Here is a 16,252-nt window from a genome sequence, read left to right on the forward strand (position 1 = left end):
CAAGTTGCCATCTGCATAAAATATTGTTCTTCTCTTCTTTTTTTTTCGATTTTGTGAATTCAGATAATTTGTGGTCAATGTAGTGCATTGGTGAAGTAGTTAACTAGACACAGTGAGTGTACTCCAGGCTTCTGCCTTAAGGATATTTCACTATTTATTCAATGCCATGCTACCTCATGTTCATAGGTCTGTAGTTCAAAGATTCATAGGTGATTATTAGACTAACCACCACGGGGGGGGTGGGGGGGGAGGCTTTTCAAGCCTAACCATGTTTCCCAAATGTATCTGACAAGTTTTTATACCCTTGATCTATATTAAGGGGCATATGTAGACTTGGCCATGGGTGGTTAAGCATTTATAGGCTGCCTCGTTCTACTGTAGACATACATGCCAGATCATGGGGAAATTTCTGATTCCCATATCCACTGGTATAAGTTACAGTGAAATGTGATAGGGAAGATCTTTGCTACACATGGATGGGAAGCCTGTTCCAGAGAAGGGGTAGTCTCTGTGACACATACCTGTCCCTCTAACATGTCCTGCTCATGTTGCAGATAAGGTTTAGGTCCCTAGACTGTGTAATCCTGATGCTATTTGTTTTGCAGATGTGCAAAAGGTCTATCAAAGTGAGATCAGTGGATGCTTTGTATGCCAGGTATAGATCGTGTCACAGCAATCTGTGGAAGACAGAGTACAGGAATAGGGCTTTGATTCGCTCTGTGAAGGGCATGTTGTTTAGGTTATGTATGTGGGTGGAGCATACATCATTTCCACATACCATAAATGAGGCAGCCAACATCATGCAGGCTTTTTATGACACTACCAATTTTTTTGAGATGCTGAGAGCAATAGACTACACCCACATAACAATAAATGTTCCATCTGTTGAGAAGGGAAGAAAGTATATTAACTGCAAGGAGTTCTAGTCTATCAACTGCCAGATGCTCAGTAATGCACAGGATTTGATTTTTTGTTTAAGTGAGAAAGCATCGTGGTCACTCCAAATATCCAAGTGTCTGGAGTGGTACATACCAAAAGGGACAGTGTACTTAATTTTCAGTCAGATGAGCACTGAGTACAGTGGAATGATCACTTCTCTTGACATTGATGACATACCTTTAGATATAAGATGGGCATTGAAAAAATAATTTCTTACAATTATAGATACAGGATGATCAAAGGTCAGTTCATCTGTTTATACAGGTACCCATGTCCCTGACTACGTGATCAGTTTTCAGGGGTGGGTTGCCTATCTGATAGTTACAATGGAAGTCTTGCTTGCAAAAGGTACAATTATGCATTTATTGGCATTTACTTTTAGTATATGCTTTTTGCACCAGGGTCTTTGTGTTCTCTGTGGAGTTTAATATGGATGCTGGTTTGCAGTCATCTGCAGACTTGGTCAGCCACATGCCCTTGGCATTGGATTTGTCCTCAGAGAAGTAGATACTAGAAGAGTGGCTCAAGGACAGAAAACTGAGGCATTACTCCTAGTGGCAGGTATTTTGGAGGATATATTGCCACCAACCCTTACTTTTTGTGTTATATTTTTGAACCAATTAGCTATCCATTGCATTACATAGGGGTGGTCATTCATCTGAGAGAGTTTGTTTATTATGCTTCAGTGAGGAATGGCGTCAAACTCCTTTGTGAGGCTGAAATACATGGAGTGCACTGATTTGCCCTCATCCATTGCCAAGGTAACCTTTTTAAAGAAGTGTTCCGGGCTAAGGAGGCAGGAGAATCAAAAAGGTTACTGTGGCATGGATGAGGACAAATTGGTACACTCCATATATTTCAACCTCACAAAGGAGTGTTCCAATTTGCCCTTGTCCATTGCCACAGTAACCTTTTTGAAGAAGTCTACCAGGCTAAGGAACCAGGATCTTCCCTTGAGATAGCCAAACTTGCTCAGATCAAGGGTCTGTAGATTCTCTATATCCTTATTTATAAATATCCATAATGATCCTTTCTGTTGTTTTACAGATGAGGCTGGTCAGGCTTATAGGTCTATAATTGCCAGGGTGAGTAGAAGCCCCACCTTTGTGTAAAGGAATAACTGTTGCCATTCTCCAATCAACCACCATGAAGCCAGTTTAAAGGCTTATATTAAATAGCATCAGTAGGGGGTCTGACAAGTCATGTTTTAGGCTGACCATCATGCAGCCTGGTATGTGGCCTTAGTGCCGTGAAAACTTGTATTGACTATGTCCTGTAGGTCAGAATATGTGCTGGTATTTACTGTTTTGCTGGGTATTATTTCTGAGATTTTTAACATAATTAAAGAAGACTTTATGGCTATCCTTTGGATGGGTGGCCATTTTTACCTCATCTCTGACCTTAATTGATTTGATCAGAATCCAGAGTTTCTGTTTAGTATTTCAAGAACATTTCTGGCATATATTTCAAGAACATTTCTGGCATATTAAGAGTTAAATTTAATTTTGCACATAATGAGTTTCTTTCTTTTATTATATAATTGGTTTCTTTTAGGATTATTTCACCATAGTGGTTTGTTTTTGAACTTGGCGTTATATTTCTTTCTAAAAGGAACAGCTGCATCAATGCAGCTATTTGTATGTGCATAGAATTTGGTAGTAACAGCCTTAGCACTTGCAATGGGGTCCTCAAAATGGTGGCGGTGGTGAGGGGCTTTATTTAGCCAGGTCCTTCTTCGTTTTTTGTTGATTAACCTTTGCATAATCCATGACTACCTAACTATTAGAAAATGTATCAGGCTTTGGTCTTATGGTGAACATAACTTTTATATGATGAAATCTGACCAGTAATAAGTTTACTATGGGTAGTGAGCAAAGCTTGCTTACGTTGGTAAGGACTAAGTCTAGAATCTAATTCCCCCTGGTATGGAATGCGGGCTAGCTGATCCAGAGAGCTTGCACTGATGAAGTCCAGATATTTATGGGCATACATATTAAGGGATGTATGTTTCCCCAGTTTACAGAGAGATAGTTTAAGTCTTCGAGAAGAATATTGTATGCCTTAATTCATTACAGCATAATGACGCCTCCAGCCATTTTTGCAGTTGTTACTGACACCTCAAGGCATCTAATATAGCCTGCTCATATTCACATTAATAATTTTACGTACAAGCTATTGAAAGATTTCATCTTAAAGTTTCATAATGGGCAACACAACTTAATTGATTTTTGAGCTCTGTCTAGGGCTGTTCTGTCATAATTCTCATATTTTCTAAATAACTCAAAAACCAAGTAACATAGAAATAACTGTTCAGTCTCATACGAAAGCTCATAAATGGATTAGGAAAAACTGCTGAAAGTATGTGTGCAGCTAGAATGGTTCCTGAGATATTGTAAATTGTTTACAAAATATTACACAATTAACATTCACTGTGTTTACTATGACTTATAAATGAGCATTACCACTGCAGTTGTTTGCTTGTGCTGAACAGTTTGCAATTTACGTTTCTTTAGCAACACTTACGGCTTCAGAGTTATGAACATTTATTTGAAATGTGAGGCTATAACTTGATTTTGTCAAAAAATTCAGAATGCAATCATGCAGAGTTAAGAGTACAAACCTTTAGAGCTCTACTGGAGAGAATGAGTTCATAGAAAGGAATTTTAGACTAGTTAGGTAGGATATATGGGTATCGGGGAACAAAAAGGTTATCCTATACTTGACTATAATATGATACCGGATTTTGTTTGTAGTTAGTAGGACGTTCCAGGTCAATAGCCTTTCTTAACAGTCTGGATCAAAATTATTTAGGAATATGGAAACACTGTCACCCTTAGTGCCTTCTTCTAATGTAGTGGGCTAGAAAGTGCGGTAAGTTTTGAAACCTTCCACTGATTGAGTGCTAGAATAATTCATAAATCAGGTTTTTGTGATGATGCAAATATCATTTTTTCAGGGGTAAGGAGTGCTTGTAGAGAGTGGAGTTTTTTAGGCTCCTGTTATTGAGCATCAATACCTTTAAATATTCTGGATTTTGTAATGCTTTGTTACGTTGTATGCTTTAAAACATTGAACTTGCATATAAAAGGCAAACTGGGGATCAACAAAGATTCAGCCAATATATGGAAGCTTTGGGGGAGAGGTGTAGGCCATCCCTGGCAAAACAATCTGGACTGTTTTCCTTCTCCTCCCATGCTAATATATGTATATATATACATATGTGTGTATATATATATATATATATATATATATATATAGATAGATATATATACATATATATATATATATATATATATATATATATACATATATATATATATATATATATATATATATATATATATATATATATATATATATATATATATATATATATATATATATATATATATATATATATATATATATATATATATATATATATATATACATATATATATATATATATATATACATATATATATATATATATATATATATATATATATATATATATATATATATATACATATATATATATATATATATATATATATATATACATATATATATATATATATATATATATATATATATATATATATATATATATTCTCAAGAACAAAACCCAAGTGGATGTAGCGTGATGACCTTGTAAACAATTCCAGCAAAAAGCAGCGAAAAGCATTCACATAAAGCAAACAGCGTTTATTCACAGGAACAGAAACGTTAGCGCTATCGAGGTAACCCTCTTCTTCAGACGTTATGCATTTGAATTCATCAATTCTGTTTTATATCATTAAAAACAAGACGTCACTTCCTAGAACATAAACATTAACATTACATCATGTCCTGTCACTTTTATAAAAATGTGTATAAAAAAGTGCTAACATACAACATGAATGTATCCTGACCACTTATGCTGTCTTTTAAAAGATTCTTGACAAACAATAATGTACATAAAACATATAATAAATAAAAATAAAAAAATAAAAAATGTATGTTCATAAATGTATTAATGATGAGTATCCAAGAACCATTCATGATTCATTTAATGGATCCAATATTTCATAGCCTACTTGTTAATAAACCTAGTTTTTAATGGACCTAGTTTTCAAAATAGGCTTAAGTGGTACGAAGTCATTTAGACCTCGTCCAAGGTGGGCAGCCAATCTCAGAATCCATTCGGATTCTGCTAACTCAGTGGAATTGACAAGGTCACCACCCCTGATCCTGATAGGCATTACTTGTAGTACTTGAAATAAAAAATCATGATTCTCATTATGAATCCTATGTTTAGCAATGGCACTGTACGTATCAGATCTCATATATATACATATACATATATATATATACATATATGTATATATATATATATATATATATATATATATATATATGTATATATATATATATATATATATATATATATATATATATAGATATATATAGATATATATATATATGTATAGAGATATATATGTATAGATATATATATATATATATATATATATATATATGTATAGATATATATATATATATATATATATATATATATATATATATATATATATATATATATATATATATATATATATATATATATGTATATATATATATATATATATATATATATATATATATATATATATATATGTATATATGTATATATATATATATATATATATATATATGTATATATGTATATATATATATATATATATATATATATATATATATATATATATATATATATATATATATATATATATATATATATGTATATATATATATATGTATATATATATATATATATATATATATGTGTATGTTTATATATATTTATATATATATATATATATATATATATATATATATATATATATATATATATATATATATATATATATATATATATGTATATGTATATGTATATATATATATATATATATATATATATATATATATATATATATATATATATATGGTTCTACCTGAGTTCACAGACAGCTGAGAACACAGACAGAAAATTTTGAAGCCTCAGAAGCGCGAAATCTGAAAACGCCGACAGTAGTTAAAGTCGATGGCTCATAAGAACGTCAATGTGCTGGTAAGGCTGAATGAAATTGTCCGGTAGTGATTGTGTTTGGGTTAGGGGCGGGATAAGTGAGTTAGGGTTAGGGAGCGGGTCAGGTAAGTGTGCGGTAGTGATTGTGTTTGGGTTAGGGGCGGGATAAGTGAGTTAGGGTTAGGGAGCGGGTCAGGTAAGTGTGCAGTAGTGATTGTGTTTGGGTTAGGGGCGGATAAGTGAGTTAGGGTTAGGAGCGGGTCAGGTAAGTGTGCGGTAGTGATTGTGTTTGGGTTAGGGGCGGATAAGTGAGTTAGGGTTAGGAGCGGGTCAGGTAAGTGTGGTAGTGACGGACCTTAGGGTTAGGGTTTGGGTTAGGGTTGTAGGTAGTTGTGTATGTGTGGGTTTGTAGGGATTTTGGTGTGCTTGTGTTGTGTATGTGGTTTTGTTTGTTGATTGTTGTGATTGTGGTGTGTGCAGTGTATGAGGTTTCGTGTTTGTGTACCGTCGGTTATTTCGTTGTCGGGCTTGTGGGGTTTCGTGTTTTGTATTGTCGGTTATGTGGTTTCGTGATTGCGTTGTCGGTGTTTTGGGGTTTCGTTTATGTCAGGTAGAACCATATATATATATATATATATATATATATATGGGTCTATCTTAGTACATCGACATTTCAAAATACCAAAAATTAAAGTCATTTAACCGACGCCAGAAGATCGACAGTTCACAAACACCCGACACATCATACCAACAAACAAAACACATCCCCTATCCAACACCCACACACAACACAAGCACACAAAATCCTTACAAACAAACACTAACCCATACACAACTATCTACAACCCTAACCCAAACCCTTACCCTAAGGTCCGTCACTATCGCACTCACCCAACCTGCTTCCTAACCCCTTGTCACCCCTACAAAACACCAACATCGCACACATTACTACTCACACTCTAACCCCCCGGCTAACCTAACTCACTTATCCCACCCTACCCTAGAAACACCAACATCGCACACCACTCACCTAAAACTCATATCCCACCCCTACCCCTACTAAACACCAGCATCGCACACTTACCTTACTAACACCCCTATCGTCCGTCACCACCAAAAAGATAATTTTCCCCAGCGCAGCTTCTCAGCGTCGGTGTCTTCCTCCGTCGGTCTTCTGCCTTGTCGATCTTCTGGCGTCGTAACGTGACTTTCGATATTATGGTGTCGGTGAATCCGTTTTCGGTATTGTGAATTGTCGATGTACTAAGATAGACCCATATATATATATATATATATATATATATATATATATATATATATATATATATATATATATATATATATATATATATATATATATATATGTATATATATATATATATATATATATATATATATATATATATATATATGTATATATATATATATATATATATATATATATATATATATCTATATATATATATATATATATATATATATATATATATATATATATATATATATATATGGGTCTCCTTCAAAACACCGAAAGACCAGAACATCGAAAGTGTTTTGAAGGAGACCAAAACAACAAAACTGCAGAACACCGAAAAGCGTGAAATTCATAATCCTGGTGTTACGGGATTTTGATTTAGCGCTTTTGTTCCGCTGTGGGTGAGTATGCATATGTAAGTGTATTTGTGAGGGGTAGTGCTATGTGTTAGTGTGTGTTGTTTCTGTGGTGTGTGTGTGTGAGGGTCTGTAGTGTATGGGTGTGAGTTTGCCTTGTGTGTCTGTTTGTGCAGTCTCGAAGTTAGAATATTAAAGTAGGGGGGGTGCCTATTTGTAGTGTAGGGTGGTGTGGTTGGTAGTTTGGGGAAGTTGTGTATGTATTTGTGTATGTTTTTTGTGTGTGTTATACTTACGTGGTTTTCGGTGTTGTGGGGTTTCGTTGTGTCGGTCTCGGTGTTTTGGTCTTCGGTGTTGTGAGATTTCATTGTTCTGAAGTAGACTATATATAGATATATATATATATATATATATATATATATATATATATATATATATATATAGTGCCCTTATAAAATGACACCAGAAGCTATGCCAATTGTTGAAATCAATACTTTTATGTTATGGATTATGGCATCATTTGCAGCAGAGTGATTATAAATATACTGCCTAAGGCTAGGTTTATAACAATATCAAGCACATATTCAGAGACGTCCATCATGCTTAGTCTAGGGAAATATGTCTCAATTAATTTACACCCATGTATATGACGCTTGTGTCGTATGTGTATATGAGCTGCATACAGAGTTTGGCAGAATGTCCAGATTTTTGCCTCCTGTTCTTGATCTGTTCCATATAAAACAGACCAAGAATAGGAGGCATTTGATGGGATTTAGACAAAAAGTTTAGTAATATTGCAGACTGTAGAGGTGCTAAAGAGTTAAACTGCCATCATTGTTAGGAAATATGCATCTAGTAGACACATTCCATGCCAGTGTTCACATCGTCACATCATCATGCCAGGCCATCCATTTGTGTGCTAAGCAGGGGTAGCACCACTACTGATCATGCTAACAAGCCAATGTATACTGTACATCACATGCTGAGGAATTTAATGTGCATGAATGTAAGAGGGCTACCATAGTTGTATGGAATGTAACATGGTGAATAGCCACAAATTCCTGAGGCACCAATGTTCACAAATCTCCCCAGTGGTGCAGCAAAAAGAGTTAAATATTTTTGTTTTTGCTCCATATTAACCACCTAGAGTCCTGACCTGGGAGTCTTATGAGAGTCCACAATATAAAGTAGATGCTTGGCACAGTCTGGCCAGGTCAAAGTGTGATGCCATTGGTATACCCCACTCCAGAGAGCAGTGCCAGCACTATTACAATCTTTGGAGGTGCCATATTGATTTTCTTAACCAATGGGAAGAAGAGGTCAGAGCAAGGATCCTGAGATGTATTGTAAATAGTTACAGAAGTAGTAGAAGATTGCTCATTAAACTGTATTCTGCCTTATCTACGACATTGCTGGACATGAATGCATGATATTTTTGTGTATTTTTTTAGCTTTTTTAGCTCCAGAAGTTATGGAGAACAGACTTTTGTTGTCAGACAAGAATAGAAAAGCTTTCCAGGTAAAGAGGTACATCTGACTGTTTCTTAAAATAATTTTGTATACTTCCACTATAAAGCTGCCAGTTATATTTACACACTTGCAAACTGTGTCACTGTAGAGGTGTTATGCTAAGTGCAAGGACTGCCTATCACAAGGTGCAAGTGCTGTTATATTTGCATGTGTCACGTGGATAACCATTTCATGAAAAAATTAAGTACATTGAAAGCTGTCATAAAACACAAGCTAGGTATATTTTTGTCTGAGGTTATATGTGTTATAAGGGACATAGAAAGAATCACACTGGTAAGAAGGATAGCCACCCTGTTGTAGAAGGAAGTAGCAGTCCAAAAAATCACAAAAACTGATTGGCCAAAGAAGAGCCATAAAGACGATAGAGTAGACTATTGAAGATAAGAAAGAAATTATGTATTGTTACTATTATGTAAAAAAAAAAACAGAATTTCCAGACACAAGATATACAAAACGATTAAGAGAGAAATTATGGGAAAGAAAGATACTTCCACAGGAGAAACTGTCAGAAGCTTCAAATAAAAATTTCCATTCATTAATACAACAGATTTTTGAAAGACAGTGGGCCGGATTCACGAAACCTCCGTATAAGAGTTAATATGTCTTACACAGAGGCTGCAGTCTAACGGTATGACATCAGCATGCCATGCATATTCATGAGGGCATGCTGAATCATACCCTAGGCTAACACGGTCCATGTAGGAAAGTAGGGGGCGTGTCCAAATGCCGAGTTCTGCAAAGGGACACTCCCCCAGAAGAGTCAGAGTCCTGAAAGTAAACACCCACGAGCGAGTCCGCGGAAATGTCAAGGAACACAACACCACATGCCCTCACAGACTATAAACCCAAATGTAATGTAAAACATAAAAATAGCAGTTTAATTTTTTTTTTTTTATAATTTCCAAAATGTTTGCCCGTAGTTGTGCTCATTTGTGCGGGTATGTCCTCCGCTCAGCCACAGTTAGCAGACATTGAAAAGCATACAAGATCTAAATATGCAAAGTAAGCCAAGTAGCAATAGCGTAGCGATAGAGACGTTGGCCAAAGAGGAGGTAATAACGGTTCGAGCCCCCACAACATCATTTTCCATTTTTATTTAAATAAGCATGAAACAATCCCCTGACATTATATATATATATATATATATATATATATATATATATATATATATATATATATATATATATAAAATTATAATTTAAGTAACATGTAATGAAATGGGCCATGTATTTTTGAAGAAATCCGACATAATAAAATATAAAAAAGGATCATAATTGCCCATAGCTTAGCAAGGCTTTAGCAAGCTGAATATGGGTGCCCGTAGGTGAGCAGCGCTTTAACAAGCTTAATATGAGTGCCCATAGGTGAGCAGCACTTTAACAAGCTGAATATGAGTGCCCGCAGGTGAGCAGCGGTTTAACAGGTTTAATACGAGTGCCCGGAGTTGAGCAGTGCTTTACCATGCTTAAAATGAGTGCCCGTAGTTCAGCAGTGTTTCACCCAGTATAATATGAGTGCTCATAGCTAAATAATGCATTACCCAGCGTAAGCCGTTTGCGGGAAGCTGCGCAGCACACCAACCAGCTTACCGGCGGGCAACATTGGGCAAGCTGTATCAAAGCTGCCTTTACACAGACACACCTCCTAGCCTGTCTAGACAGTAGTAAAATTAAAAAAGCAATGCCCAGGGTCAAACCTGGGATACTGTGCACCATAGTCAAAGTACTGAACCACTAAGCCATGACAGTTGTACTGAGAAATGCAGTATTAGCATATATATATAGGAATGAATGGAAATAGAAGCATGACAAAGCAGGTATTTTTAAGCTGATAAATATCCAAAATGGCCAATCAGAGATAAGTGCGGGAAAACCAGCATATATAAGCCCCATAGGCGGGAATTCACAGCATAACTGATTGTGGTACCCATTTGCAGTCCGGATGGCAGGTGCAGGAGAGGGAAGTCACTTTAGAGCACAAAGGTGGGGTGTTGAGGAGTCAAAATATATGGTTTGGCTCCTAGTCCATGATCATGAAGCACAACTCATGCAGGGCCAGGTTCACTGGGGTGTGTACAAAGCAGAGGCGTGGAACCAGTTGGCACATGATCTCACCAGTGCCACAGGCATTCCGAGGACTGGTGAACAGGTCCGTCACCACCATGTGGACCTGAAGCAATGGAAGGAGGACCAACTGAACTGTTGCATCCAGGAGGCCCACCAAATGCCCAATGCCCCACTACTGAGTAAGTATCCATGTAATTAAGTATGCAAGAAATGCAATCCTAGCCTATAGTATGGAGACATATGTTCCAATATTACTTCATTTATATTACAGCTGCAGGTGTTCGTTCCACGAATCAGCGAGCCTATGCTGATAGGCTGCTGAGGTTGTGCCACCAGGCAGGTTAGTAATTATTTAACTGGTATTGTCAAAGAATATAAGTGAGACAGATTGTAAAAGAGTTCAGTGTTGTAACCCACTAATAAAGGTCAAATAAGCCTAGAAGATAGATTCTGCTAGTATTGTAAGATTAGATAAGTGATGCAGCCTGGAAAATAGTGTAATGCAATCCAGTAATAAAGATTAAACAAGTCTCAAATAGAAGTTTCCACCTGTATTGTAAAGTCAGATAACTGCTGCAGCCAGAAAATGAGTGGTAATCAATCAACAAAGGATAGACAAGTGTCAAATACATCCTTGTAAATTCTGCCATATGAAATGAGTCAGCTGGAAAGGGTTGTTGTAAACCAGTAATAAATGTTAATAAAGCCTAGAATTAAGTACCAGTCTGAAATGTAAATATAAAATAATTGAGAGAGTGTGAGAAAGACAGTTTGAAGCTACCAAGAAAGCTGTAATAAGTCTGGAATAAAGGTATACTGCAGTCACTACATTATGAAATGAATGAGACAGCCACAACCAAAGAGTGTAATGTGTTAAATAAAATACAGAACATGGACTGTCTCCGTCCCACAAATTGTATATGTTGCTGTACCCTTGCATTATGGAAATAGTATGGTTGTATGAAATGCTGAACATCCACAGTTGTCTAGACCCATATAAATCAAATATAGCAGGATGCTGTACCTGAACACAGCCAGATATGAACATATATGAATAAAAATGGAATGTATATTAATGTAGCAGTAACATCCCCATCACCAACATTCCTAAGGTTACATACAGGAAACTGTACTAATACATGTAGGGGATATATATCTGCATCTACTAGGAATGTACAGTATATGTATAGGTAGTTTAAGTTGTTAATGTAAAATTTCTCCACCTTACCCTATTTTCACAAATGATGCCATTCCACACCAAACCGGGTATGTGTATTCACAATTAATTCCCATGGACATTTGTCCTGTTGGTTCATACATATCTGCATGTACGTTAATGCATGTGCCCCGTTCACATATCCAAACCTGATGGCCTGTTGCCACCAATCAACCCTGCATGCTGTTGGAATGTGCACTGTTCTAAATATGCATGTGTTATGCTTGCTGCTCAATGTTCGGAATTCATGGGTGTTTGGTTAATGGGAATACTGATGCATGCTGTTACTAACCCAAAATGCCATAAAATACTGCTAAACATAGGACAACAGAGAAGGCGGGTTCCAGCGGACCCACCTCTCCCACCTCAGCTGGCGAGTGCACCTGGCACCAGTGCCCAGGCCGGGACCTCCTCCTCCGGTGGCCCTGTGCCACCTTCAGGTGGAAGCGCTGCAGGGGATGGGGCTTGTCCCCCCTCTGCAAGCGTGGCCAGAGGAGAGCCTCCACTCACCCTCCATAGGGTCTGGTCTGTGGTGTGTAGTGAGATCAGGCATTCTGTGACTGATCCCCTACGCCAGCTTGAGGTGAGGGTGGTGCAACTCATGGGTGTGCCTGCCCGTCCTATCCAGCCCCCAGCACTGCCCCGACCTGGGCTGTGAAGGCGCAGTGGTAACTGCCTATGGGTGGGGATTTCAGTTCCACTGTTGCCATCTGTGGGCTCATGGGCTTGCAATATCCAAACATCCGTCCCCATCATTTGTGTTCCCCCCCCCACATGTGTCATACTCCGCCCCTGTATGCATCTTTTTTGTCTTGTCTGTTAACCTCCCCAACCTACCTCCCCAAATATACCTACTTCCTGTACCTCACATTCCACTCTCACCTGAAAAAAAAAATAAAAAGGGGCACTCTGTTTCCACAAAAAAATTACGCCCCATACATAACTGCCCAATTCGCACACATGTCCACTGGACATGTAAACTGATAATTCTAATTGGCAGTACAACATATTTTGTTGTCCTCACCCCTCTCTCGGGGGTGGAAGGTTTCAAATTTCAAACCAAATTTCACACATATGCACAGCTGTTGCTGATAAAGAAATGGGCAGCTATGGACCTTCCCTACATCCTTCCTGCACATCCCGAGCTTGTTTTCCTACTGTCCTACCCTCTTTGTGCCCCCTTTTTCACCACTTTCCTATCTCCCCATTTTCTTTTCTTTAAAAATTAGCGTGGGTTTTAGCGGGAGTAAGCACTTTTAAGCAGTGGTCAGTGGGTGTGCACTTGTGTGCACTTATCTAAGCGAGTGTGCGCTCAGCTAAGCGAGTGTGCGCATGTGTAAGCATCGCGAAAACCAGCTCAAACCCGCTTACAACTGCTTAAAAGTGCCTTAGTCACTCTGTATGACAAAGCCTGTAGTCTGCTCATCAGCAAAATAAAATACCCCTGTCAGTCTCGAACCCCGGACCTTGGAAACACTAGTCTGCATGAATTACCACTGAGCCAGGGCAGATATACATGAAGTTGGTGCTGAAAGAAATATATCATGAAATACAAGGAGTGAATGTAAAGGGAATATAGGAAGGCCATTACACAAAGCTTGTTCCCTGAATCCTTACTGGCAATTCTTGTGGAATTGCATTACATTAGTGTGATAAGAGAAACAGCCATGTTAGGAGGTAATAATGTTACAGTAGCACCTTACAAACCCCACACAGTATCAGAGCAGGATAAACACCGCCATATTTGAATAGGTATGAGGCCAGACTTCCCAACTGTGACTGATTTACAGGGATGTCCCTGATTTGCAAAAAAATGTTATCTGTGCCCCGCTGACTCCCTGTGAAATGTACTAACAGTAGGCAGAAAGGTGGGGTATCCCACGTAATGGTGACTGCCAATAAGTTAAAGTAGACACTACTTGCATGTCAGAAATGGTGTAGTAATACATATGCTCAAAATACCCCACAGTCACAACTGCAGAATATCTGAAATATATCACGGGTGTATCCCACTGATATGTACCTTTCCCTGAGGCTGGTCAAATATATACCTGAGAGTATCTGAGGCCTGCAAGTGTCAGAAATACACAGGCATATCAGCCTGTCTGTTGTTACACACTCTGCGAATAGCTGTAGAATTACTCCCACAAGCACACCCTCATGTAGGAGTACAACACAGAAATATCAAAGGATGTAGCCATCTAACAAACTAATGACAGTATAGCAGTTTACAAGCACTGCATGTGCCTGATATTCATAATTGTTAGTACAAAATACAAGGCACTAGTACTGCTCAGCAGCAAAATAAAATACCCTTGTAAGTGTCAAACCCCAGACCTTGGGCTCACCAGACTGCATGCAGTGCCACCAAGCCACAGCAAACATATAAGAACTTACTGCTGAAAGAAATATATCATGCATTACAAGGAGTGAATGTAAATGGAAAATAGGAAAGCCATAGCAACACATTCCAGTAAAGACAAATATCAGGCCTTCAAGGAGTGAATGTAAAGGGAAAATAGTGAAGCCATAGCAACACATTGCAAGAACTACTGTTGTATACTAGTTAATCCACAACTCCCACAGGAAAGTACATACTCCCATGTAAACAGTGTTAGCATTAGCAGGTGTGAGTTAACATACACACTGAGAAGAGTGAAATGGAAAAAGCAACAGTCAAATTTCAGTACAACATGCATTTCAGTGGCTACAACACAGCCTTAGATATGAGAGACATACCAACCTTCTGACTAACACAACAGTGTCCACAGCAAACCAGCATGGTCCCCACCTTGCAAAACTGAAATGCCTATGCCTACCTAACCTAACATTTTATAGCAGTGTCCAGAAATCACAGTGAGAACTGCAATTACCACACCGCAGGCTGCATGCAATTAGTAAATGCTGGCCACCAATTGGTGCAGAGGTCATCACATGCAAATGTGCAGATACCTACAAAAGCAGCCTGTACTGCCAGTCCACACATGCAATAATATCATTGCAGCAACTGGAGGGAGAGAGAGAGAGGGACAGAGAGAGAAAGAGAGAGACAGACAGACAGACAGACCAAAAGAAAAAAAAAAGAAAAACCAAGCCAGCCAGCCATCAAGGCAGCCATCCAGCCAGCCAGCCATCCAGGCATCCAGGCAGCCAGCCATCCAGGCAGCCAGCCAGGCATCCAGGCAGCCAGCCATCCAGCCACCCAGGCAGCCAGCCAGCCAGCCAGCCAGCCAGGCAGCCAGCCATCCAGCCACCCAGGCAGCCAGCCAGCCATCCAGGAAGCCATCCAGCCAGCCATCCAAGCATTCAGGCAGCCAGCCATCCAGCCATCCAGCCATCCAGGCAGCCATCCAGCCATCCAGGCAGCCAGCCAGCCAGCCAGCAATCCAAAAAAAAAGCTGTCAGAGACAAAGGTAATGTAAACTACATAATCTAATAATCTACATACTGTGAACCATCCATATGTGTTAGCAGTCTGTATCTATATGTATATGAAGATGTGCATAGGGCAAGGGACATACTGCAACTGTTAGTGAAGGCTGGACATACATATGTAGTTGAAGGTTGCTATGTGCACATATCAATGTAGGTTGTATTGTGTGGCATTGAAAACAGCATGCAGTGCAGGTATATGTCATGTGGTGGTGAACTTCTGTGGGACTGAGCCAGTGAGGCCTGCTACAGATATATGGCTTGAGGACAGCATAATGCATTATGCAGAATAATGGTATGTCTCACAACTGTTGCAGAAGTGATATTCCCACCATGAAAGTTGGGCAGTCCATGTACCTACATGTGCATGTATATGTACAGCAATGGATGTTAAGAAGTGTGTGTGTGTGT

The sequence above is a fragment of the Protopterus annectens genome, chromosome 10.part0, assembly GCF_019279795.1.
Source record: "Protopterus annectens isolate FY-2018-M chromosome 10.part0, PAN1.0, whole genome shotgun sequence".
NCBI classification, from domain to species: domain Eukaryota; kingdom Metazoa; phylum Chordata; order Ceratodontiformes; family Protopteridae; genus Protopterus; species Protopterus annectens.